Source organism: Ptychodera flava, chromosome 4 (genome assembly GCF_041260155.1).
Source record: "Ptychodera flava strain L36383 chromosome 4, AS_Pfla_20210202, whole genome shotgun sequence".
Lineage (NCBI taxonomy): Eukaryota > Metazoa > Hemichordata > Enteropneusta > Ptychoderidae > Ptychodera > Ptychodera flava.
The window spans coordinates 19,135,092-19,162,723 of NC_091931.1; the positions used below are offsets into that span (position 1 = coordinate 19,135,092).

At 37.5% G+C, this 27,632-nt stretch overlaps 2 long non-coding RNA genes and 2 pseudogenes across 2 annotated transcripts; all 4 read left to right on the forward strand.

The window, feature by feature from the left end:
* Window positions 1–945: 945 nt before the first annotated feature.
* Window positions 946–4,887, forward strand: LOC139131106 (uncharacterized). The gene is made up of 4 exons (XR_011552049.1): window positions 946–1,098; window positions 1,899–2,060; window positions 4,332–4,404; window positions 4,781–4,887. It is a non-coding gene; the product is annotated as an uncharacterized lncRNA (long non-coding RNA).
* A 227-nt stretch (window positions 4,888–5,114) lies between these two features.
* LOC139131104 (TNF receptor-associated factor 2-like) lies at window positions 5,115–9,293 on the forward strand (annotated as a pseudogene).
* A 9,553-nt stretch (window positions 9,294–18,846) lies between these two features.
* Window positions 18,847–21,148, forward strand: LOC139131108 (uncharacterized). The gene is made up of 3 exons (XR_011552051.1): window positions 18,847–18,961; window positions 20,628–20,699; window positions 21,047–21,148. It is a non-coding gene; the product is annotated as an uncharacterized lncRNA (long non-coding RNA).
* Window positions 21,149–21,378: 230 nt separating this feature from the next.
* Window positions 21,379–27,322, forward strand: LOC139131109 (TNF receptor-associated factor 2-like; annotated as a pseudogene).
* The last annotated feature ends 310 nt before the right edge of the window (window positions 27,323–27,632 follow it).

Below are 27,632 nucleotides of genomic sequence, written 5' to 3' on the forward strand. Positions count from 1 at the left end.
CCAGGTGCCGCCAACAGGTAAATTTCATGAATTTCGCAAAATCATCACAAAACATGTTTTGAAGGCTTATATACCGATTTTTCGTATTTTTGACCTTGACCCAAAATTTGGAGGAGAAAGTAGAGCTGTTCGTAACTGCCCTCCCACTGGCATACACGGAAAATATGCCCTCCCACTGAATTTTGATGCCCGCTGCCCTCCAGTATCTATAGTCTGCCCGCTCCCCACTCCCCACAACATTTCAAGCTCCCCTATGCCCTCTCCCCACTACTGAAATTTCCATTGCCAACTAGATGCCTACTAGGCAACCCAGATCAACGCAAACCGTGCAAGCAGCTGGCAGTATAGCTTAGAACATTGCTCCCCTCTAAGTTAGGCGCTAAATCTCCCCTCAAGTTCTATCGACCACGCCGCTTTCCCCTCCCTCTACGTATCTTCCGGTGCCCACTGTCAAAAATTTTCTCCCGCCCACTGAATTTAGTGAAATTTCTTCCCCGCCCACAGTAAATATAGATTTTTTCTCCCCACCCGCTGATTAGTTTTGAAATTTGTCCGCCCGCTGAAAAACTTCGCACGAACACCTTTTTGCACGAACAGCTTAGTAGGCGGCACCTGAACAGCACGGTAGTTGCAACGACATTTGACTTGCACCAGCTGATTTCGATGACTAGATATTAGATAATCTCTCTCTTTCTCTAAATACCTTTATGTAACACCCTCCATTGGGCGGGGTAATGGTACCTCGCCCATAGACCATAAAGTGTACAATGTAAAACATGAGTGAGTCAAGTAAGAAAAACGTGCTTGCATAGGCGACGATGGACACCGAGGGCGCTCTCGAATAATTACTTGCTTATGAAATCATGAACATGTGATGTTGAGTGTATTACTATCTCTAACAAAAATACTGCTCCTATATCTGTGATTCACAGTATTAAACTTAAACAGATTCATCATGGCAGGTTACTCAAAGCACCTATTTCAAGATCGCCTCACTGAAAAGTATTTGTGCAAAAAATGTCAGCGCGTATTACGTGAGGCAGTACAGACATCCTGTGGACATAGATACTGTAGGCAGTGTTTTGAAGAGATGATAGAGTAAGTATGGACTCCTAGATCACTATCTAACTCTGAGTATGGAATGAAAACCAGACCTCCTTCGATCTGTATCCACTTTAAATCCACTTTACAAAGATCCATGTCGTTTTACCTCTCTGAACGAGTGATTTTACTTTTTGTTTGAGTTTGTCTTCTTTTTCTACGGAATAATATCCCTTGCGCCTTTCAATATAATCACTTTGGTATCAAATTGATGTCATAAAATGTAAATTGGGTTGTCCATGCGTGTATGCACAATGCACCCGTGCTTAGCCACCAGTGGTGACATCAGAGACCACATAACCTGGCAAAGATGATAAGTGGCGGATTAACAATCAATGTTCTCCGTTGCGATCATTATATACTAACGCGATTTGAACTAATTTGGGATAATTGGATTTTCATATTTTTCATATTTCTCAAAAAGTGTTAGGTGCCGTATACTGTGTAGCACCCAGGAGAAAATTATCAAAATACTGACTCCAAAATATTACTTTCATTATAAGTAAGAGGGACCAGTAGTCTGCACATTTTTGGATATTTTGACAGGGTGTTTGTAAAATATATGAACACTTTGTGATGGTCGTGTTCTAATTATTTTGAATTGCGACAACGGTATCTTTGTCCTATTCTCGAAGCTATCTGCGGAAATGTCAAATGAATAAAATCTTTATTACCTTTTTACTGGACCTGTCAGACAACTTGAATGGTTCGTTAAAATGCATTTTATAAGCGAACGGACAACCTTTGCGATTAACGTTATTTTCCTCTGACTCTTTTAGTACCTGTACATGTTTTAGGTAACGGTGACTCATAAGTCCATTGGCTGGGCGACTCAGGGAGCTGCATGTCACAATAATAAACAAATAACTACTACACCTAACGTACCTCAGATTCCATAAAAACAGAAGAAATAATGTTGAAGTTATGGACAGTATTCAAATTTTACAGAAAAGCAACATGTAAGTCTTGTTCACGTGTTATTGAAAGATTAGGTTACCGCGGTAAAAGTAGGGCATGGAACTGCTGACTCATCATTTGCTGGACATTTTCAAAGATCAGTGACACTTTTTATTCACGCTCATCATGAGTCGTCGCTTTCCATAAACTTTCCACAACAACTAATCAGTTTAATCAGTGAATTGATTCTATAGTTCATTCAGTCCATAGTGACTCATTCCAGCCTTTCAAATTTCCAAATAACGCGGAAAAACTATAAATCTTGAATATAATACTATGGAACAGGTTAGTCATGTACCAAATGTTTGTGTTCATAGCAGAATGTACGACGCGCGCATGTTGTTCCCGATCAGATCAACAAATACCATGAACGGTGGGCTTACCGAAATGTGGTGCTTCCAAACTCCCGCTAAAAACTTCATTTTCAAAAATGAGGTCTCAAGCGCTTATCATTATCTCTGAACTTCCCATCCGGAAGGAAACAGTTGATCGCTTGCAAAGTATCAAAGTGCCTTGCGTATGACAGGCTTGACCTTTTGCGTCAGTGACGTGATGAATGACAACGCCGACATGTGAATATAGCATTGGAAGCTAAAATCGGAACATTGGAAGATCTGGGTCCTCAGTCGACAGTCCCTCGTGCCTCCTTTTGACCGGTAGCAATCCAACGCAGGCGATCGAGCGCCAAAGGCGCGAGGCCGAGTGCCGAAGGCGCGAGCCACTAGTACGCGAAACAAAGCGGTAGAGGCGACAGTCTAAAACTAAAAGACTAGCTTTGAAAGCGCAGCTATACGTGGTGGTGAGTGCTGTGACTAAAAGGTCTTCGAAAGATAATTCACCTTTGAGGTAACAAAAATACCTTCTATGCCACCTCGAACAGCTGTGCTTCCACAGCCAACAAACCTCCTGTCCCTGGGCGACTTTCCCCAACCGAACAAACGTAAAAGCAAATAAATAAAATAGTTTTGAAAAATATGAAAGACAAGGCTATCAGGTGTGTTAGGAGTGCATTTAGCACGTAAGAGTAATGCAAAGGTCAATTGAAAGATTATACTGGGTCACGGTGACCCTGACATGTTTACACATGCTCACAGCGGTTCTTTGATATGTTAATTTTTATGTCACTGTTTTCAATAGACCAATGAATCATCTATTCTAAAGATATAAACTTATATACAAGAATGATTAAAGTTATATCCTAATAGAACAAAGGCAACAACTAGCTTCTTAAAGAATGTTTATTAGAAAGTTAACGACCCACACTGACGTGTTGTGCTGTCCCAGCGTTTTTTATTAGCTGACTGAACGAAAAATCCTTAGATGTATATTATGCGATTATTGAGACTGGGAGAAGTAACACTATCCATGGCGGGCCTCCCAAAAAGTTTACTGGTAAATTCACCCAGTATAAAATTCTTATGCCAGAAATGTCATAACGTCCTGTGTGAAGCAGTCCAGACCTCCTGCGGGCACAGATACTGCAGGGAGTGCTTTGAAGATATGTAAGTTTTCAGGTATTTAGTGGTCCAATAGAAAGTTCAGGTCAACTCCCTCGTGGTTACCGTGACAGCGTCACGATATGGATATAGTTGTATGAACTATTTAATAGGAAAGTTGTTCTCTGAATCTGTTTTTGTCCTTGCTAAATGTCGATGTATTGTGTCCATGCTAAAACGACCTTTGTTATATCAATAGGAAGGATTGCATGGTCACTGTGATAAAACTGATCGCCTGATATACTGTAACGCGGGTTTTCGTTTCGCTCAGATCGTGAGCACTAAATTTAACAATTAAAAAATACCCCAAGTTGTTGCCTACATATTTTTAAATATTCCTTTTATATTTCGATATGGAACCATTCCCTTATATAATACATGAGGCCATTATTTTTTCCTGTAGTTTCACACTGAAATTTTGACAAGTGATGACACCAAAAACTAAATGAGCAAAACCTTAACTACTAGTGCGGGTGGAACGTTAATTTAGGTCAGGGAATATTAAAAGGAAGATTGTACATGAAAATAAAGCAGAAGTTCCATTTCAAGTAATGTGAAATTATGGAGGAGGCTACTTTTGGTGGTCACATTTGTTTTATGCGTGAGCAAGTTAATATTCTTTACTCTGGTAATGGCTAACAGTAAGGAAGTAATCACATAAACTTCATTTCGAGAGGGAACTTGCGATAGAACAGGCATGCCTTTAGTGAATGATTTCAAGAACAATTGTGGTCCTAACATCTTTCAAGACACTGATTATCACATTTCACCATCCAGGGAAGGTTCCAGCAATGTCTGTATCGCCTGTAAAGAAGAAGGTGTACTGGATTCTCTGATCAGCTTTGATGAGGTAATGACAAAATCCTTTGTAATATTGTTCGTAAGTGGCTGACAGCCAAGAAACGAAAGAATGGGAATATACAGGTATTATTTTGATAATGCGGATGTAACAGTAACTTTGATAATGTTACAAACGAGCTGTTTTTCTCTAATCCGCAAAGAATGTTTGGACGTCAAGTAATTTGCTCGTCAATGCTGACCGTTTGATTTGTTATCAGTATGCATTGTAGTCGCTGACAACAGGATTTACGTGAGGACTTTGACTCTCTCAACAATATTAACAATGGAGATATTTACACTTAAACTTGCCACGAAGAGGTTGTCTATTACTCTTGATATACAATGGGATCTTACTTTGAGGATTTTTCAAACATTCTATTCTGCAGATGTACAACGACAGAGCAATTCGAAGAGAACTCAACGAACAGAGAGTGCGATGTCTGAACAAAGATTGTGGATGGACTGGATTCTTCAAGGACTATGAAGATGTGAGTATCATTCATGTCGATTTTTTGCGCAATCTCCAAAGTGAATTAATGAACATTTCAGATTACTTCCATGCCACACATGACAACATAAACTTGAGCTTTTTACAGTTTTGTTCGAAAGGTTAACGAATCTGATGGTGTGAAAATCACATTTTTGCTAAAGTAATGATATCGTTTAAACAGTACGAATCCTTGACAGAAGATTAAATGCTTTTATCACCGGTAGCACAACAGAAGTTGTCCTTTTGAGATGATATCTTGCATCAAAAGAGGCTGCAACGATAAATTCATGAGGGAACATCTAGCCGAACATCTTGAGAAGCAGTGTATCATGCGAGTGTTAGCTTGTCCCCACTGTAAAGAGGAAATCACTCACGCGGAGCAGGAGGTAAGGCGTACGCATGCATTCAATCTGATGAAATTCCGAAGTAGAGATGTATGGGTCTTTTATGCTATCGTGTTGTGGTCTTTATTTCTGCGGTTTTCCCCTCAAGACTGCAAAATAAGAGACCATAACATGATAACGTAAAAAGACAGACACATCATATACATTGGATTCTCGTCGGGTTGTGCTGCAAATGTCGTAACAAGGGTGTGTTTGTATTCGTCATTCTGCATCGCAGCCTCGTGCACACATCCACTCTGAAAGAACTCATCCTTTCACAAGAACAGGAAACATTATGGCTCTTCTTAGTGAAAGTAAAGATCAATACTAAGTGTAAATTGGCAATTATGTGTTATACTCTACAACTTATGACTCTGAAATTTAAAATACCAATACCAATGAGTATTAGAGTGCACTTAATGATATAATTATAACCAATACTTAATTGCAGAGTCACTTCAGTCAGTGTCCGAGATATCCAGTACAATGCCAATTTTGCGAAAGAAAAATACCCCGACAACAGGTAAGACATGGCGTTTTGTTCTTCACGTTTGCCAAGAAAAGTTTTCAGTACATTCCCTGAATTTGAAATAAAAAGAAATGAAACCTTAGAAAACAAGGCAGCGGAAGACTCTTTCCAGAGGTCAATGGCCTTTTTATCCTCCGTATACCCGGGCCCTATCAGTTGCTAATTATGAACTTTTTTCTTTCTCTCCGATGTAGATAAGCCAACATGTAGACCCTGACAAGGGCGACTGTGAAAGAAAATTAGAACACTGTGAATTTCGGGAAGTCGGTTGCACTGCAATGGTAAGTTCCGGTCATACATAGATACACTTGCAGCGATGTATTATGTTTTCTAATAACTATTACAATTAATAACATTTAAGATGTTATAATATTAACACTTATAAGAATATGAGGCCAACAAGAATAATTAAATTGTTCCTCTGAATCGCCGCTTCTTGCATTCACCGATTTGGATTTGTTCTGTTGAAATTGCGGCAAATATAAACTTCCGCATTGAAATTGTTTTACTGTTAGGTTGTTTTTTTTCGTATATATTTTTACAGTTGCTTTTGTTTTCCTCTGGGAGCATGTTGATATACAAAGGATGCATTCTGTCGATACTGCCTGTAAATGTAATGCTTCTATTATCAAGGACAGTTTGTAAAATCTGGACTCCAAGTCATCAGTAAGACTGTAACTTGAGGAGATTTTGGTTACAAAATAAAATATCTGAGGAACTAGCAAGGATTTTGTTTTTCTCTAGCCCAGATATGTTCTTTCCAAATGAATGGAGGAATCACAGTTTTGAATGCATTCGTATTATTTTCACATGTATAGAGTATAGCTACGACATCATCATTAAACGCAGGTAAGGTGATTTTACAGGGTAGCAGGGTCTGTCACACTGACCGCTATCGTGCTCCGGGCCGTCAGAAATGTGTGTCTAAACATATATCTTAAAACTTACCTTTTAAAGGTGCCGAAGACGAAAATGGCGGACCATAGACGCAGTTCCTTGGGAAACCACCTTCTCGTGTTGATGCAAACCATTATTCCATTTCTTGGAATGATAAAAACAATGGATAGCGATTCCCGAGATGTAAGACAACTGAAATCGACCGTTGAATGTCAAGGAAATAAGATTTCTGAAATTGAAGATGGAAGGAAGAAGCTTGAGCAGACTGTGAAGGAAGAAGTAACCTTGAGGAATGACAATAACAATAAAAGTGTATGCCAAGAACACAGGAGCACAATAGAAAAACTGGAACATCTTCTAAAGGAACTGAAAAATTCGTTCGTAGCTCTCGGCACCAAAGTGTCCACCAGTGAAGGCGTTATCGCTGTTCTAAATACTCAGCTAGAACAGACAACAGACATGGTGCAGGCTTTGCAGAAGAAACACGCAAAAGACAAAGAGATCATTGAAAGTTTCGAAAGGAAAATAAAAGCTCAAGACAGAATCATCGCTACCAAAGATGTCGCCTTGGCCGAACAGGATATCAGAATTCAAGCTTTAGAAATGTCTTCGTATGACGGATGTCTTGGTTTGGAAGATCTCCGACTTCACTCGTAAACGAAACGATGCAATCAGCGGACGAACTACATCCATCTACTCTCCATGTTTCTATACAAGTCGCCATGGTTACAAGATGTGTGCTCGAGTTTACCTGAATGGAGATGGGATGGGCAAGGGTAATCACGTGTCACTGTTCTTTGTCATCATGAAGGGACCCTTTGATGCTCTTCTTCGCTGGCCATTCAGACAGAAGGTCACCTTCATGTGGCTGGACCAGAACAACAGAGAACACGTCATCGATGCATTCAGACCTGATCCTACTTCGACTTCTTTTCAAAGACCACAGAACGATTTGAACATTGCCAGTGGATGTCCCCTCTTTTTGCCATTAGCGATGTTAGATAGTCCACGTCATGCCTACCTGAAAGATGACGTCGCATTCATTAAGATCTTTGTAGATATTTCTGATTTGAGCTAAGGAAGTGAACTCAAATTATAGGGAGATAGCCGGCGGTTTGTTTCAGTTGTTCACATGTGTTCGGCAAGTTGGTTTCTTTTATCTGTTAAATATGTGAAGTGTCCTATGACTCTATGTTCCCACAGCATGGTTCCAAGCGTGGGATATAAATCGAGCTTTAAACAACGATAAAGATGTCGGTATATTTGGCCTTCCCAGAATTCCTAAGGTATATATTAAATGGAATCGTTCACAGGTTGCCAAGGCAACAGTTTGAAATTACGGAAACTTACTCTAAACCTGACATTTGAACAAAAACAACCACCGGTTATCGCCCTGTAAGATCAGTGCAGTTCCTTAGTTCAGACTATTGAGTAATTGGGTGTAAAGCTACATTTTAAACGAGAGGATTGCAAGGTATTAAGATGCCTATTGAAATTATTGAACAGGTTGGATCTGTTGTGAGCCTTCAGTTTTAGACTGGGTCAACGTGCATGATTCCTAGCCCTAAAGTTAAAAATAAGTTAGTGGTTACAGTTTAATAGCAATCGAAATGAGAGTTATGTTTTGTTAAACTCAAATACAGAGATAGGTTAAATAACATTTGTTCAGAATTACATATTTCAACGGTAGTAATGGTGTGTTGATTGTTTAATTGATTGATTAACTGTTTGCTTTTTGATAACAAAATGTACTTAAAAGTACATTTTCAGTCCCGTGATGAGCTATCGTGTCTTTTTAAGGAGAAGTGAGTGAAACTAGCTATATTTTCACACACATGTCCTTGACAATGATCATTAAAGAAACTGAACGGTGGAGTTGTATTTGCCATTTTCCATTTCTAACTGCAGAATTAATCTTAATAATATAACAATATTTAGCTGTTTATTGGCCTTACATGCCTAACTATCTACACGTTACTTGTATATTTTGCCAAACTCATCATATTAGGAGGACTTTGGACAAATAAAAATCGCATATATGGTAGATTTAGGAACTAATCACAATTGTGAATTAAGGACAAAGAGGTTAAAAAACTTAAATATGCATTAGCCGTTTGCTTTTAACTGTTTATGTGGCAAAACGTGCTCCTTTCGTTATTATCATTACAAAGGTTATGATATTTTTAAATTTATAACTTTATTACTGAACTTTCTACAAATTTACAAAATTTCAATCTAAGCAAGATAAACAACAATTAATGTCGTCAGTATACTTACGTAGAACAAGATTGGTATATCACGCCGTAATCTGATAGTCTAGCTGAAAACGTTTCTCAATAATGGTGGAACTTTTTTAATTCGTCAGTAAAATTTATCTAAATTTGAAATCTTGGATAGTTCCCTTTTACTCTTATATTTAATTTTTTATATTTAATATTTAATTTTATCAGTAATATTTTGAAAGCCAACTATGTATTGACGTTAGAGTAGATTTAGCCTAAGGTACAGATATTCGAACCCTCAAATTTGTTCAATACTTTTCCAGTCTACCGCTTGTAGGGGCTCATTATAAAGCTGTTGGAGCAAGGAAAAATTTCATCGCCTGAAAATCAGAATATTATTTTCGTCATAGAGTTAACACCCTGACAGGGATGGCGGCCATTTTGAATGTGAAATATCGATAAATATTAGGAAATTTGTTTCTCTAGTATAAAACTTTGCACGATGTCCCCCCCCCCCGCCCGATTGTTATTATTGATTAAATAAAGAAGATGATTCAAAGTTTCGTTGAGGAAACGTATCTTTCATTTTATGTGCTTTTTTCGAGTACACATTTACAGTCATTTTATATGTTTCGCCTTTTACTGATTTGCTAAAATTTTTGTACTTCATTATATTTACATTTTGTTGAGGAGAATCTGTCAGTGTGTCATTTACAGCTTATGATATAAACACTTTTACATACATAGAGAGAGAGGGGGATTACAGTGATCGATGCGGAAAGCAGAGCGTTTTAAATAATAACACAAATTACTTCAAGTACAAAGTAACAATATCTGTTACTTAAGTTTCATGCATGCTGCAATCCTGTCTGATGATTGCAGGATGCATGAAACTTAAGTAATAGATATTATTACTTTGTACTTGAAGTAACTTATTATTTTGTGTTATTATATATATGCATGATACTTAAGAAACTTAAGTAACATATATTAGTACTTTGTACTTGAATTAATTTGTGTATTAATATATATATATATATATATATATATATATATATATATATATATATATGGTTATTTTAAAATATATTCAAACTGCTTTAAATCAGATGAGCATAGCAAAGTATTATTAACATAGCGATAAACTCGGTTTAGCGTCGTGTGGCGATTGTCATCATGAGGTAACTACAGCTGCCGCATGCATCAGAATTGTCGCGCACGAGAAGATGCGATTATATGCATTTACATAATTTAACATTACTATCACTGCGTTTATATTTGTATTGTGTATAAGGATATGTTTTAATGTAGTCAATCATACTTTTGCTGTTGCAGATAGACAATGAATCTTTATGATATACAGGGAGATACTATGTGACTTATGTTCGAAGCATGACAGAAATATACCTTTCACAAAATTAAAAAAACTACAAACCAAGTTAGTAGACTGTATGTAACAATGTTATCATTGATATATATTTACAGTACTATTTGATGATCGATACATTAATTTTGTTTTCCTGGTTTTTTTTCTGTTTTATTCGAGTTTATATGCAGTTCTTTTTATTATCATCATTCAAAGTGACTGGTAGAGACGTCAATACACAACTTTGCCTGTTGTGATTTCAGCTATTTTATTATTTGTTCTGTCACAATTCCTTGCCAAATAATCAATAAAAACATCTATACGATGACTGCTTGTGTTTTATTTCACAGTGAGTCGCAATATGCTGTCATGAGCCACGGCTGTCCTCTTTAAATTGGCTCGGTTATTATTTTGTGAACCTGAATTGTCCTTCAGGTACCAAAGTACTTCAAAGTTTAGTGTGCTGCTATCAATATACCTCTTTGTATTATAAATATCTGTGATTTTCTGCCTTGTGTCAGTGTACTGCCTTTGCTGAGTAGTGAACAAGTTTCAAAAAAGCTGGACCACAAACTGTAGTCGGGTGATACATTTACTCTTGTTGGATCAAACATCGGCGGTGCAGTAATAAAAGAATTGTGAAAGTCTATACACGTGTAGTGTGTCTATCAGGACATATGTTTCGTTGTGAAAATACAATTCCACTCGGAATCACGAGATAGCGAGAAACCAATTGCACAGTCACACTGACATGGCGTGTTTGCTATATAGTTGTCACACTCAATGATGTCATGCTTTATATGTCAACAAGGGGATTCCCCTTGAATACGCCTATCATCTGCAGATCACCACTCCATTGTGGTAGTCGGTCATCTGAGCTGTGACTCATGAACACGTTCCAGGTGTCGTGAAGGGTGAAAGTAGTTTTCCAAGGAAAATTTTCCAAGTACCTGAACCTTCCACGTCAATATTCGCGTGCGCGCCTGTACAGCCAATATTACGATGTTACATTTTAGCTGTCACCTATTCACAAATTTTAAGATGTATATTCCAACCGTCCCCTGTCAATATTAAAGGGGTCTATAATAACTACTTGGTAGGAAAACTACACGTTTAACATACTATTCTCGTTGTCGACGACTTGTACTTTGATATAATTTGTCCTACGGCTCTTTATTCCGATATGGAATATCCAAGTGGTGCATACTCAGAGGTGGCAAATTTACATACACTGTATCCTATTTGCATATGGTTTTTTATATCAGAATATTGAAGGAATATTAAAAAATATATGGACAACAATGTGTCTGGTAATTGTCATATTCTCGACCTGAACGCAATGAAAACCCGTGTGAACCCATGCGATCATATTGACATAATGAGAATTAGCGAAGACCATATACCATGTAATAGTTCATTAAACTATATCCATACACTGTTACGATAAACAACGAACAAATTATCTTTTCAATCAAACTTACATGTCTTCAAAGCATAAATTTCATGCAGTACCTGTGCCCGCAGGAGGTCTGGACGGGTTCACACAAGACGTCATGACATTTCTGGCATAAGAATTTTTCACTTGGCAAATTTACTAACAAATTTTCGGGAGGCCTGCCATGGCTAGTATTACCTCTCCGAGTCGAAATAATCATATAACATACGATTCCGATCAGTCGGCACATAAAATGCAGTAGTTTTCATTGAGTCAGCAATAAGAATGCAGGATCAGCAAAATACGTCATTGTGGGTCTTTTATGATACAATCTTTACATTCTCCCATCATATTTTCATTTTCATCACCTGGTATATATTTATTCTCTATTCTGTATTAAGATTTTTCTTGTAATTGTTCATAAAATACATAATTGCACATTTCAAAAGAGATTATTCATGAATCCACAGAAAACAAGGACGCCACAAATTAACATAACAAAGAACCGCTGGTATCATATGCAGATATATCGGGGTCACCTACCTGACCTGGTACAAGCTTTTCCCGTATGCAATTACACTGCTGTTTGTCTTGTCGTTATATTTTCAAAACTTGTTTTCTTTGTTTGATTTTACGTACGTTCGGTCGTTGAAAGTCGCCCAAGTACAGGAGTTTTTTGTAGTTGTTTGTGGCAACATAGAGGTATTTTATCATTATTATTATTATTATTGCATGTCAGCGTTGCCAGGCATTGAGCAAAAAGGTCAGGCCCGCCATGCTGTATAATACTACGGCAAGGCAAGCTGACGCCACTCACAGTTTTTTTCAAGCGGTCAGTCGTGTCCTGGTTAATAGGCATTTTTTCTCATCAATGTCGTCAGCAAAAGGTGATGCAAGTTCAGTGTGGACCGAGAGCCAAGGCATGTGGTATAAAGAGATTGAGACAGACAAACAACATTTAATGTCGTCAGTATACTTACTTAGAACAAGATTAGTATATCACGCCGTAATCTGATAGTCTAGCTGATAACGTTCAATTCGTCAGTAAAATTTATTTAAAATTTAAATCATGCTTAGTTTCACTTTAACGCTTGTAGTTAATTTTTTATAATTATAATTAATATTTGATTTTATCAGTAATATTTTGAAAGCCAACTATGTATTGACGTTAGAGTAGATTGAGCCTCTGGTAGAGATATTCGAACCCTCAAATTTGTTCAATACTTTTCCAGTCTACCGCTTGTGGGGCTCATTTTAACGCTGTTGGAGCAAGAAAAATTTTCATCGTCTGAGTTTTGGAAAATCAGAAATATTATTTTCCTCATTGAGTTAATAGCAATAACGAGAAACCAATGCACAGTCACACTGACATGGCGTGTTTACTATATATTTATCACACGCGATGATGTCATGCTTTATATGTCAACAAGGGGTTCCCCTTGAAAACGCCTATCATCTGCAGATCACCACTCCATTGTGGTGGTTATCTGAGCTGTGACTCATGAACACGTACCTGGTGTCGTTGAAGGGTGAAAGTAGTTTTCCAAGGAACATTTTCCAAGTACCTGAACCTTCCAGGTCAACATTCCACGTGTACACGTGTACATGCAGCTAGTATTATAATGTTACATTTTAGCTGTCACCTAGTCACAAATTTCAAGATGTAGATTCCATCTGTCCCGAGTCAATAAGGGTTAGGCAAACTACACGTTAAACATAACTATTTCTCTTTGTCGACGACTTGTGTCTAGATATAATTTGTCCTATTCCTATATGGAATATGGAATGTCAAAGGAGTGCATGTTATACTCAGAGGTGGCAAATACAGGGTAAAAACTAAACTCTGACAAAAATACTGTATATACTTGGTCATAAATTCCTCATTTTCTGGCTTTTAAAATAGAACTCCTGAATCATTTATAAAACCATGGTAACGCCATAAATGCAGATCTGCTTCATCCTTCACTACAGGCTTAACGTATTTGACAGGATGGGATCTTTACACGTGAAGTTGTGCGTGTCCGAAAGAGGGCGGCATGAACTAGCCTCCAATATCTGCCTGTATCAAAATCAAATCATAACTACATGCATATCATTTATGAACCACCTTTCATGAAAAATCTATGCAGACTAGACAGCAGCTTCTTTAGAAGTGTACGAAACATAGCTTAATGTAGTGCTGGCATAGTTACTGTAATCATGTCTATTGAAAATTTAAAGTGATATATTAAGAATACTTGTATATTGACTCGTGTTAATTTGAAACTACTTATCGCTGTGCATTTCACTATAGGTATTTGTTGATGTACTTTTTGCTTAAAACAGATTATCAACTTTTAAGAAAATGGCATTTGACTTCCTGCCAAGTCCATATTTCACCACCAGGTCAAGATGGTTAAAATTAATGAAACACAACGTATTCCATATGATGTATTTTAACATAATACTGTACATTTGAGGGCTGTTGAAAACATAATACTGTAAAGTTGATTTTTTTTGGACAAAGGATGCTATAACATACCAAGCCAAGTGTGTGAAAATACGTCATGTTTTGGCTCAATACCGCTTTTTTTTTTACTTGGCTGATGGGGAAGTGATACAGTTATTACTGTCTGGCAGGAAAAGGGTTACATACTGAATAGATTATATGTTAAGGCAAAAAAAATAATAGGTTTGTTTCTGGTCATTGACATGTGGCAAAAATGATGCGGTGACGCAATTTTTTTTTTTCATTTTTTTTTTTATTTTTGGTGGAATTTGATACATTTTCCCCTTTTCTCCATAGGGGCAAATGAAAAACAGGAAAAAAAGAGTTGACGCGCACACTTTGAAGATATGCGCGCGCTGACCAGAAACAAATCAATTTTTTTTGGCCTAATAACAGTTATATTTTAATAAAAGTTAAACTGTAAAAGTGGTAAACTGAGATATTGAAGACTCAGAATGCACTACCACTTGCACTACTTTTGAAAAGAAACTAAGTTTCTCTATCAATGTAAATCACCGTCCGTGGGTGGAGGGACGGTGTGTAAATGTAACGAGTTTGACGTTGTTAATAGAAATGCTAATATAGTCTTTTATTTAAAAGATATCGTGTCATATCATCGTACTTTCGTGAATCGAATACATGACGTGTCGTTTTCAAAACTGCAGATGGTTTTTGGTATAGAGTATGCATTCGATAATTACAGTCATATTAGTTAATTTATACAAATACATACAATAAAATGATGTTTGAATAATGAAAAAAAGTTAAGAATTTGTCATGTTTAGTAGACTACGTCATGCAATCGGTCGCTGACAGATTTAGCTATACTCGGAACGTTACGTTGATCATGAAAAATGCGAAAAAGATGACGCGGCCCTGCATAAAGTGGCGATTTATCACTTGAGGCTACTGACTTTTTCCCTCTGAAGTAGGCAAAAGTCCCTTTATAAAATATTGTCTGCCTCTGAAATGCAGTTTCATGTTGCTCTCCAAAAGTCATGAACAAAAATCCTCGTGTTCAACATGTCAGTGGGCACTGTGCGTGCGTCATGTTTTATCTAATTGTTCATAACTGCATTCTCATCGTTAACGGAATTCATTTGTCAATTATGCTTTACATAATGAATTGTGTCGGCTAGGTTTATACCTTGTATATCAACATCATTTCAATCAATCAATCAATCAATCAATCAATCAATCAATCAATCAAAAGCATTTATTTATATAGCGCCAAAATCCATTACGAGGTAATGTCCTGAGGAGCTGAACAAGAACTCAAAAATCAAAAAGCTCTCTCAAAGAGATGCGATTTCAAGCCCCTTTTAAAGGTGATCAATTTAGGCGACTGGCAAAGTTCCAACGGAAACTGTTCCACAAATCGGTAGCACATCTTGAGCAGGAGCGTTTCCCATACGTTTGCAGGTTACACCGTGGCACATGAAGAATTTTTTTCATTTGATCGAAGTAAGCGAGGTGAAGGTTTGATGAGAAGCAGATCCGATAAGTACACAGGAGCAGTGCCATTTGATGCCTTGTAATCAGGAGAATTTTGTATTGGATCTTGTATTGTACCGGTAACCAGTGAAGTTCCTTAAGTGTAGAGGTGACGTGGTCAGATTTTCTTATCCTTGACACAATCCTAGCTGCAGTGTTTTGGGCATGTTGGAGTGGCTTGATGTCCTTAGAAGGTAGTCCAAACAGGAGAGCGTTACAGTAGTCTAATTTTGGTGAGATGAAGGCATGCACGACTATCATACAGGCTTCTTTCATGAGATATTGACGGATGTGACCAATTTTCCTGAGATGATAGTAGATGGCTATGCATGTGGTTGCAAATTGCTTCCTGAAGGTGAGTCGATCATCAAAAGTCACTCCGATATTACGGGCTGAACTTAAAAGCTGAGCGACAGATGATCCAGTGTTGATAGAGTCGATGGGAAGAAGTGTTCCGGCAAATTGGAATCGAATGAGTAGGACATCTGTTTTACCATCATTTAGTTGAAGTTTGTTTTGAGTCATCCACGATTTAATTTCCTGAATGGCTATTTCCATCTTCCTCACTGCTGATGATGTGTCGGGCCGTAAGAAGAATTGGTATAATTGGTTGTCATCGGCGTATTGATGAAAATCCATATTGTGATGTCTGATGAGCTTAGCAAGTGGAGAAATATAGATGCAGAATAACAGTGGTCCTAACACAGAGCCCTGCGGTACTCCAAAATTCAGGTGTTGAGGTTCTGAAGTGCTACCTAATATGGATATTGATTGGTATCTGTTCTTGAGGTATGATGAGGTAGTGGGAAATCAGTATGTCATGGTCAATGGTGTCGAATGCAGCTGACAGATCCAACAGAAAAAAAGTACACATTTGCGTCGAGTGCCCAGGGAGGAAAATAAGGAAAAATCTTTCTTATTGAACAAAAAATAATGAATGCGTTGAAAGTTGCTGTGTTTTTTTCCCTTTTTAGAATTGCGTAAGTGGTTATGGTGTATGTACAATGCACGCTTTCTGTGTACACCCGCGAAATAATTTATTGATATACAGAGGCAATGGATTCTGATTGTGTATTTTTGTTTAGTAAGAGAAAAAACAGACGTTTTCTCTGTTATCGTACGTATAAGCACTTGGCAATAATTACATAGGGTTGCACAGCGTGGTCGAAAGAAAGACTTTTCTTTTTTCAGACAACCAAGAATCTGGTGTAAAGTGAAAGCTATCATTCATTTCTGCAGGCGCGATTACATATGCAAGCTTATTACAAGTCTGTGCTTATCTGTTAAGACGGATATATATTGGCTAACATCAAGTGGATGAGTGAAAATATTGAAACGATGGCAGATATGATGGAATTATAATGCGTTGTTGCCTTTGTTTGGTTTATTTAACTTAATACGTTTGCGTTGTTATTTTGGACACTCTCATAAACTTGAAAATTCTGGAAAAGTCCAACTCTTTTAACGTGCCAAGTATTTACTTTTGCTTTTCAATACTGAATATGAAAATCTCATAATGACTCGGGATTAAATACGCAACTCAACGTGTGATTGAAAGATTAAGTCACGGCGGTCGAAGTTGGTCATGGGACTGCTGACTCATCATTGCTAGGCATACTCAAAGCTCAGAGGCTCTTGATGAGTCGTCGCTTTTCATAAAACTTTCAAAACAACTAATCAGTTTTATCAGTAAATTGATTATCAAACTCATTCAGTCCATAGTGACTTATTCCAGCCTTTCAAATTAAAAATACCGAAATACTTTTAAAATTGAATATAACAAGTTGACTATAGAATGCCCCAGCCTTGTATTCAAATTTTGCGTTCATGGGAAAATGTACACACAAGTTGCTCCCTACCAGATCAACAAATACCATCAACGGCGGGCTTACAAAAAAATGCTGTTTCCAAACTCCCGGTGAAACTTCATATTCCAAAGTGAGGTCGCAATTTCATTATCTCAAATGCCTTGGGTTTTTGGTCCACACTGAACTTGCACCAGAAACAATTGATCGCTTGACAAAAACTCTGAGTACTGGTATCAGATTGCCTAACGCATGACAAGCTTAACCTTACTTCAATGACCTGAACGACTGACAACGCCGACATTTTAACAGCATCGGAAGATAAAATCGGAACATTGGAAGATCGATGTAAGGGTCGGTTTGGTTTCTTGGCCAAGATTAGAAACTTAGAAGCGCGGCTATTCGTGGTGGTGAGTGCTGTGAATAAAATTAAAAGATCATTCACCGTAACTGTTGACTTTTTGGAAACTCATCGCCACCATGGATGTAACAAAAATACCTCTTGCCGCCACGAACAGCTGTTCTTCCTCAACTACCAACATCCTGTAGCTCGGCGACAATCCCCAACCGAAAAGAAAATAAATAAACTAGTTTTCAAAAATATGAAAGACAAGGCAATCAGGGCATTAGCAGTACGTTTAGCAGTGTAGATAGACTTAGTTCAGGTCGGTGATTTTTTTAAAAAATAAGTCATTTGTAATAGTTTCTCTAGTGTTTCTCCTCTTTCATACAACACTATTTGGAATTCGGCAGGCCAGGCCAGATTTTACTAGCGATTGAACGCGTTACCTTTGAGTCTGCGCAGTAGTGAGTTAGTTTCTGCCGGGATTCCGGGAGAAACCCCTGTATAGCGCTCGCCATGCTCATTGCGTTCACCCCACTCACGCTTTTCACATGGACACAGCTCGACGCAAATCATCGCGTTCACCCACTACAACATTCACAACTCACAGACTTGAACCAAGTCTACAGTGTAGAGTAATGTACAGCTATACTGGGTCACTGTCCGGGTCACTGTTACCCTGACATGTTTACACATGCTAACAGTGGTTCTTTTGCTATTTAATTTTTGACGTCACTGTAACCGTGGACAAAGAATTTTCTGTTTTTTAAGATATATAAACATGTATCATAAGAACCATAAAACATATTTTGATAAAAAAGACAATAAATCGCAAATTAAAATGATAATATGATTAGAGACTGTATTACGAAGAACCAACGTAGACTTGTATTTTGCTGACCCTGCATTACTGACTGAATAAAAACTCTGATGTCGTATATTATACGGTCATTTCGATTTGAAGAAGTAATATTACTCATGGCAGGCTGTCCGAAAATCTTATCGGTAAATTCACCGAGTGAAAAGTTCTTATGCCATAAATGTTATGACGTCTTGTGTAAACCCGTCCAGACCTCCTGCGGGCACAGGTACTGCAGGAAGTGCTTTGAAGATATGTAAGTTTTGAGTTATATTCGTGGACAGATAAATACATAAACTCGTTGTTACCGTAACAGTGTATGAGTATAGTTTTATGAACTATTTCATATGAAAGTTGTTATCTGAATCTGTTTTGTCTTTGCTAAATGTATGTGTCTTTGTGCCCACGCATAAATGGCTATATTGTAACATGGGTTTTCATTGCGTTCAGACCGTGAACACTAAATTTGATGATTACAAAACCCCGGCCAGTTGTGGTCCTTATATGTGTGATTATCATATACCCATGCCCATATTGCTACATCCTAGTGACGTTCGCCGTAAAATATCAGCCGTGATATTTCACGGTAAACGTCGAGATATGCACGATGAACGTCATCAGTTTTAGAGCTTTCCCGAACTACATCAGCAGTTTGTTGGTAAACAACGTAAACAACAAAATGGCTGCCGCTCCCCGCCTGCGAAGCGATGTCGCCGACGTAAAAACTTGAAGGGCTTCGAGGAACACTAGTATTTCTGGTTGCAAAATACGGGAATATCACGTTGAGTCTTGAAGTTTTTCCCATGGTATTATTTTGGTCAAGTTCTAGCAAACATTCTGCCGTTCGCACGGCGCCGGCACTGTGCACGGTCTCCACCGAACAGTTAGTGAGCGCGTGGCGTGACAGCGATGTCGCGCACGTGCGACGACTGTTGACATGGCAACTCTAAGGGTAAACTAACAAAATGGCGACCTCTCCGCGCCGTACGACGATCGAAATCAGGATAGATTTAAAAGCTGAGCAGTTTTTGATCGGGTACAGTTGTAATAGCATATTGCACCTTAAAATATTCCTGCTGTATGACGAGTTTTGTATCCCGGTGTCTTTCTTATTGGGTTTCATTGAGATATGGACGACTTGCAGCGATGTCGCGCGTGATTGTTGACATCTTCGTCGAATACTTTATGAATGAAGCCTGTTCACATAAACATTCTGATACTTATGCGCAAGGCGTAATAAAGTAAAGCCTCAAAATTTAAGGTTTTTCGTTCTATTAATGAAAATTCCCTAAAATTATAGGCATGGGTATATGATAAATCGGTTATTACCCAATATCGCCTGTTCCTTGTGTCGTATCAGCATTCGTGTCATTTGTGCTGCGTCAGACACTCGACTTCGTCTCGTGTCTGACGCAGCACAAATGACACTCATGCTGATACGACACAGGAACAGGCGATATTGGGTAATAACCTCTAAATATTCCTCCGATATGGAACCGTTCACTAATTGGACATTTGAGGCCTCTATTTTTTTCCTGTAGTTTAATACTCAAATGTTGACTGTGATGACTCATCAAAAATTACATCAGCAAACCTAAAATGGATGAGCGGGTGGGACATAAATTTAGGGTGTGGAATATTAACAGGAAGAGTGTACATGAAAAATTTCAATTACATATAAATGTAAAATCAGGAGGAGGCTATCACTTTTGGTGGTCATACATATTTTATGCGTGAGCTAATTAATATTCTTTAACCTGGGAACCGATAAAACTAGGAATTTCCAAGTTATCAAATAAACTTCTATTCGAGAGGTAGGTGTAAATAAAACCAGCATGCTTGGAGTGAATGCTTTAAGAGAAAACTATGGTCCTAACGTCTTTTAAGAAGGCAGTTAATGATTCTCATATTTCACCATCTAGGGAAGGTTCCAGCAACGTCTGTATCGCTTGTAAAGAAGAAGGTTACTGGATTCTCTGATCAGCTTTGATGAGGTAATGACAACATGCTTTGCAATATTGTTCGTATGTTAAAGACATTCAAGAAAAGAAAGAATGAGTATTTGCAGGTATTATTTGATAATATCACAAACGAACTTTTTCTCTAATCCGTAAAGAGTGTACAGAAGTAATTTGTACTTCAACGGCGCGCAGACCGTTCGATTTGTGATCAGTATGCTTTGTAGTTGCGGAAAACAGGATTCAAGTGAGGGCTTTGACTTTCTCAACAATATTAACAGTGGAGATATTTACACTTAAACTAGCCATGAAGAGGCTGTATATTACTCTTGATAAACAATGGGATCTTACGTTGAGGATTTTTCACGCATTCTATTCTGCAGATGTACAACGACAGAGCAATTCGACGAGAACTCAACGAACAGAGAGTTCGATGTCTGAACAAAGGATGTGGATGGACTGGATTCTTCAGGGACTATGAAAATGTAAGTATCATTCAAAATTGTCCAGTGTTTTGCGCACTTGCCAAAGTGAGTTAATTAACATTTACTTCCATGACACACATGACAACTTAAACTTTACTTTTTTACTCTTTTTTCTTCGAATGATTAACGAATCTGATGATGTGAAAATCATATTTCCTAAAGTAATGATATCGTTGAAAAGCAAGGATTTTTAACATGAGATTAAATTTTTTTATCGCCTGTAGCACGTTAGAATTTGTCCCTTTGAAATGATATCTTGCATCAAAAGGGGCTGCAACGACAAATTCCTGCGGGAAAATCTAGCCGAGCATCTTGAGATGCAATGTCCAATGCGAGTGTTGGCTTGTCCCCACTATATAGAGGAAATCACTCACGCGGAGCAGGAGGTAAGGCGATTTGTTACGCATGTGTTGCAATCAATCTGATTAAATCCCGATGTAGAGATACATTTGTGTTTTATGCTATTGTGTTGTGGTTTTTATTTCCACGGTCTTTACCTCAAGACCGCAAAAAAACCAGACCAAAACATCATAACGTAAACAGACGGATATGTCTCTACATCTGATTTTAATCGGGCTGTGCTGCAAATATCGTAACAACTTGAAGGGTTCGTCTGTATTCGTCATCCTGCATTGCTGCCTGGTGCACACACCGCTACTCAGAAAGAAACTCATTCTTTCACAAGTACATGCATTATTACGCACTTCGTCGCTCTTCGGAATAAAGTTAAGATAGATCAAAACTAAGTGTGAATTAGCAATTATGTTCTATACTCTACAACGTGTGACTCTGGAATTTAAAGTACGAATTCTAATGAGTATAATTACAACCAATACTTTTCTTTGCAGATTCACTTCAGTCAGTGTCCCAGATATCCAGTAAAATGTCAATTCTGTGAAAGAAAAATACCCCGACAACAGGTATGATGTGACGTTTCATTCGGCTGGTTTGCCAAGCGATATTACCAAAGCTTTGAATTTTCCCTGATTTCGAAATAAAAGGAAACTGAAAACTTAGAAAAGATTGCGGCGGAAGACGCTTTCAAGCGGTCAAAGGTCCTTTTATCCTTCGTATACCCCTATCAGTTTGCTAATCATGAAGCCTTTTCTATCTTTCTATATGTAGATAAATCAACATGTAGATCCTCATAAGGGCGACTGTGAAAGAAAATTAGAACACTGTGAATTTCATGAAGTTGGGTGCACTGCAATGGTAAGTGCCCTTGACATGCTCACGCATCATATTGTAGTGTCTAATATCTCTTACAGTTAATTACAATTTTAAGATGTTATAATATTTACACTTAATATCATATAAGGCCAAGAAGAAGAATTCAATTGTTTCTCGAATCACTGCTTCTACTTTGGCCAATTTGTTTTTGGGGTTTTGGGATTTGGTTTTGTTTTGATTTTTTTTTCTTTTTTGGGGGGGGGATCGTTGCGTATAAATACTTCCGTGCTGCAATTGTTTTACATTTAGAGCATTTTGTTGTGCATAATTTAGGGTCATTAACCACTGGGAGCATGCGGAAATGCCAAGAATTTTGTTAGGGAGCTTTCAGTAATTACAGGCGGCGTGGGCCGGGGGAATGGGGGGGGGAGGGTCACTCTTAGAAAACAGTTCAAGGGGGAGGGTCACTTTTTATAAACCTATCTTGGGGGAGGGTCACTTTTGACAGAAGCTGATTTTATGGCCAAAACTTTGATTGTCCGTGTGATATTTCCTGAATAGGAAATCACCAACAAAATACGTACACATTATCCACAAGTTTCACAAGCAAAGAAGATGCAGTGGTATCCTACATTAAACACCTTGAACAGTTAAAACTGATAAAAGACAAGAGACAAAAACATATGCAACAGGTGGAAAAGTGTATATCAATTATCAAATGTACATAAATGCAAAAATATTGTCAGTTTTATATTGGAAAAAATTGTGCATAGTTCTCTCATAGACTACCATGTACAGTAAATCAACTTTTCAGTGAAATTCCAAAATCAAATTTCTTGCACAACCATGGACTTATAACCACTCTAGTTTAATCAAAAACATTAATATAAATAATCAAGCGCATATACATGCACAGATTTATCTAATTTTGTACTGGAAAAATATTATTCCTATTTTCATCATAGACCCCATGCATAGTGAATCGACATTTCGGTGAAATTCCAAAATCAAATTTCTTGCACAACCATGGACTTGTAACCACTCTAGTCTAATCAAGAACAATAATGTAAATAATCCAGCATACATAAATGCACAGATTTATCTAATTTTGTACTGGAAAAAAATTATTCCTATTTTCATCATAGACCCCCATGCATAGTGAATTGACATTTCGGTGAAATTCCGAAATCAAATTCTTGCACAACCATGGACTTGTAACCACTCTAGTCTAATCAAGAACAATAGTGTAAATAATCCAGCTTTCATAAATGCACAGATTTATCTAATTTTGTACTGGAAAAAAATTATTCCTATTTTCATCATAGACCCCCATGCATAGTGAATCGACATTTCGGTGAAATTCCAAAATCAAATTTCTTGCACAACCATGGACTTGTAACCACTCTAGTCTAATCAAGAACAATAATGTAAATAATCCAGCATACATAAATGCACAGATTTATCTAATTTTGTACTGAAAAAAAATTATTCCTATTTTCATCATAGACCCCCAAGCATAGTGAATCGACATTTTGGTGAAATTCCAAAATCAAATTTCTTGCACAACCATGGACTTGTAACCACTTTAGTCTAATCAAGAACAATAATGTAAATAATCAAGCATACATAAATGCACAGATTTACCTATTTTTGAATTGGAAAAAACTATTCATAGTTTCATCATAGACACCATGGATAGTGAACCAACTTTTTAGATGAAATTCAGAAATCAATTTCTTGTACACAAATGCACATTTTACTTCCCAATTCAAGCAAAGTACATTTAAATACATTATCAAACATATATAATATACAGATATAGCATGTTTTGTGGGGGAAAATTGTCAATAATTTGCCTGATGGACTCCATGTATTATGATTTGATATTTTTGGATAAAGCACTAAATCAGCCACATCTTGCCTTCTTATAGTTGCACAAAATATGGTGACCCTCCCTCAAATGTATAAAATACCATATCTCTTCAAAAATTCTTGCGTGATAAATTGTGACTGTCCCTCAAAAAACACCAGCCTTCCCCTCTGTAATTTGTCCCTAACATAACAATTGAACCAATTGTTATGTAAATTAGCTGATACTCTTTCAGTTATTCCTGGGGAGAATACCGCAGTGGTTGGGGGGAGGGTCAAGTTTTAGAATGTCGGACAGGGGGGAGGTCACATCTTAGACAGGAGAATAGGGGGAGAGTCACATTTTACGGTACAGGTGTGGCGCGAAATTCCCCCGGCCCACCCCCTCCCTGTAATTACTGAAAGCTCCCTTATGTAATGCCATTGTGCCTTGTTACAATCTAGACTCCAAATCATTACTAGCAATATAACTAGTAAGGGTTCGCTTGTTCGTAGAATTGAGAAGAAAATTTCGCTCACAATCACTGTAACTTTGCTAAAAGAATCGTAGGAGCAATAATTGTTTTCTCGCTCAAATATGTTCTTTTCTAATGGACGAAGAAAACAACCATTATAAACACATATGTATATAGTATAGTTCAACATCTTCATTAAACGCATGGACGATACTCGACAGGGTATTAAGGTCAGTCGCACTCGGACCTCCACTGTGCTCTAGACAGTCATGCATGTTTCTCTGACCTCACTTTTACAAGGTGCCGAAGAAGAAAATGGCGGACCATAGACGAGGTTCCTTGGGAAACCATCTTCTCATGTTGATGCAAACACATTATTCCATTTCTTGGAATGATAAAACAATGGATAGCGATTCCAAAGATGTAAGACAACTGAAATCGGCCGTTGAACATCAAGGAAATAAGATTTCTGAAATAGAGGATGAAAGGAAGAAGCTTGAGCAGTTTGTGAAGGAAGTGGTGACCTTGAAGAATGACAATAACAATCACAATAAAAGTGTATGCCAAGAACACAGGAGCACATTAGAAAAACTGGAACATCTTCTAGGGGAACTGAAAAATTCGTTCGTAATTCTCGGCACCAAAGTGTCCACCAGTGAAGGCGTTATCGCTGTTCTCAATACTCAGCTAGAACAGATAACAGACATGGTACAGTCATTGCAGAAGAAACACTCAAAAGACAAAGAGATCATTGAAAGTTTCGAAAGGAAAATAAAAGCTCAAGACAGAATCATCGCTACCAAAGATGTCGCCTTGGCCGAACAGGATATCAGAATTCAAGCTTTAGAAATGTCTTCGTATGACGGAGTCTTGGTTTGGAAGATCTCCGACTTCACTCGTAAACGCAACGATGCAATGAGCGGACGAACTACATCCATCTACTCTCCATGTTTCTATACAAGTCGTTATGGTTACAAAATGTGTGCTCGAGTTTACCTGAATGGAGATGGTATGGGGAAGGGTAACCACGTGTCACTGTTCTTTGTTATCATGAAGGGATCCTTTGATGCTCTTCTTCGCTGGCCATTCAGACAGAAGGTCACCTTCATGTGGCTGGACCAGAACAACAGAGAACACGTCATCGATGCGTTCAGACCTGATCCTACGTCCACCTCTTTTAAGAGACCACAGAAGGATTTGAATATTGCCAGTGGATGTCCCCTCTTTTGCCATTACCGATGTTGGATAGTCCACGTCATGCGTATGTAAAAGATGACGTTGCATTCATAAAGATCTTTTTAGATGTATCAGACTTGAGCTAATTTAGTAAACTCAAATTATAGGGAGACAGCCGGTGGTTTGTTTGAGTTGTTCATGTGTTCGGCAAGTTGGTTTCTTTTGTGTGTTAAACAAGTGAAGTTTCCTGTAACTCTCTGTTCCCACGGCATGGTTCCAAGCGTCGACATAAATGGAGCTTTAAACAATGCATAAGATGTCGGTACATTTGGCCTTCCCGGAATTCCAAAGTATATAAGTAAATGGAAGTGTTCTCAGGTTGCCAAGACAACTGGTTTAAATTACGGAAACTTGCTCTTAACCTGACATTTGAACAAAAACAACCGCTGGTTATCGCCCTGTAAGATCAGTGCAGTTCTTGTTCCAGAATATTGAGTAATTTGGGTGTAAAGCTATTGCTGTGAGCCTTCAGTATTAGATTGGGGTTAACAACATATTGAATGCCAAGCACAACATATTGAATGTCCAGCACAACATATTAAATGCCCAGCAACATGATATTAGACCACTAAAGTCAGTCATGGCTTTCCATACCATTTAATGTCGTCAGTATACTTACGTAGAACAAAATTGGTATATCACGCCGTAATCTGATAGTCTCGCTGAAAACGTTCCTTAATAATGGTGGAACTTTTTTAATTCGTCAGTAAAATGTATTTAAATTTTAAATCATGGTTTCACTTTAACGCTTATATTTAATCTTTTTATAATTATAATTAATATTTCATTTTATAAGTAGTATTTTGTAAGCCAACTATGTATTGACGTTTAAGTAGATTGCACCTCTGGTAGAGATATTCGAACTCACAAATTTGTTCAATACTTTTCCGGTCTACCGCTTGTGGGGGCTCATTTTAAAGCTGTTGGAGCAAGGAAAATCTTCATCGTCTCATTTTTCCATAGTCGGAAATATTATTTTCCCCACCGAGTTAACACACTGACAGGGATGGCGGCCATTTTGAATGTGAAATATCGATAAATATTAGGAAATTTGTTTCTCTAGTACCAAACTTTGCACGATGCCCCTCCCCCGATTGTTATTATTGATTTAATAAAAGAAGATGGTTCAAAGTTTCGTTGAGGAAATTTTGGGCAAAACTTTAAGTCTTTCACTTACAAGGCGTATACAGCCTTAACATGATATACTGCAGTAATTATACAAAGTAATTATACGTATCTTTCATTTTATGTGCTTTTTTCGAGTACACATTTACAGTCATTTTATATGTTTCGCCTTTTACTGATTTGCTAAAATTTTTGTACTTCATTATATTTACACTTTGTTGAGGAGAATCTGTCAGTTTGTCACCTTATCATATTATATAAACACTTTTTACATAGAGAGAGGGGGGATTTGGTGCTCGATGCTAAAGCAGAGCGTTTTAAATAATAACACAAATTACTTCAAGTACAAAGTAACAATATCTGTTACTTAAGTTTCATGCATGCTGCAATCCTGTCTGATGATTGCAGGATGCATGAAACTTAAGTAATTGATATTATTACTTTGTACTTGAAGTAACTTATTATTTTGTGTTATTATATATATGCATGATACTTAAGAAACTTACGTAACATATATTATTACTTTGCACTTGAAGTAATTGTGTTATATATATATATATATATATATATATATATATATATATATATATATATATATATATATATGGTTATTTTAAATATATTCAAAC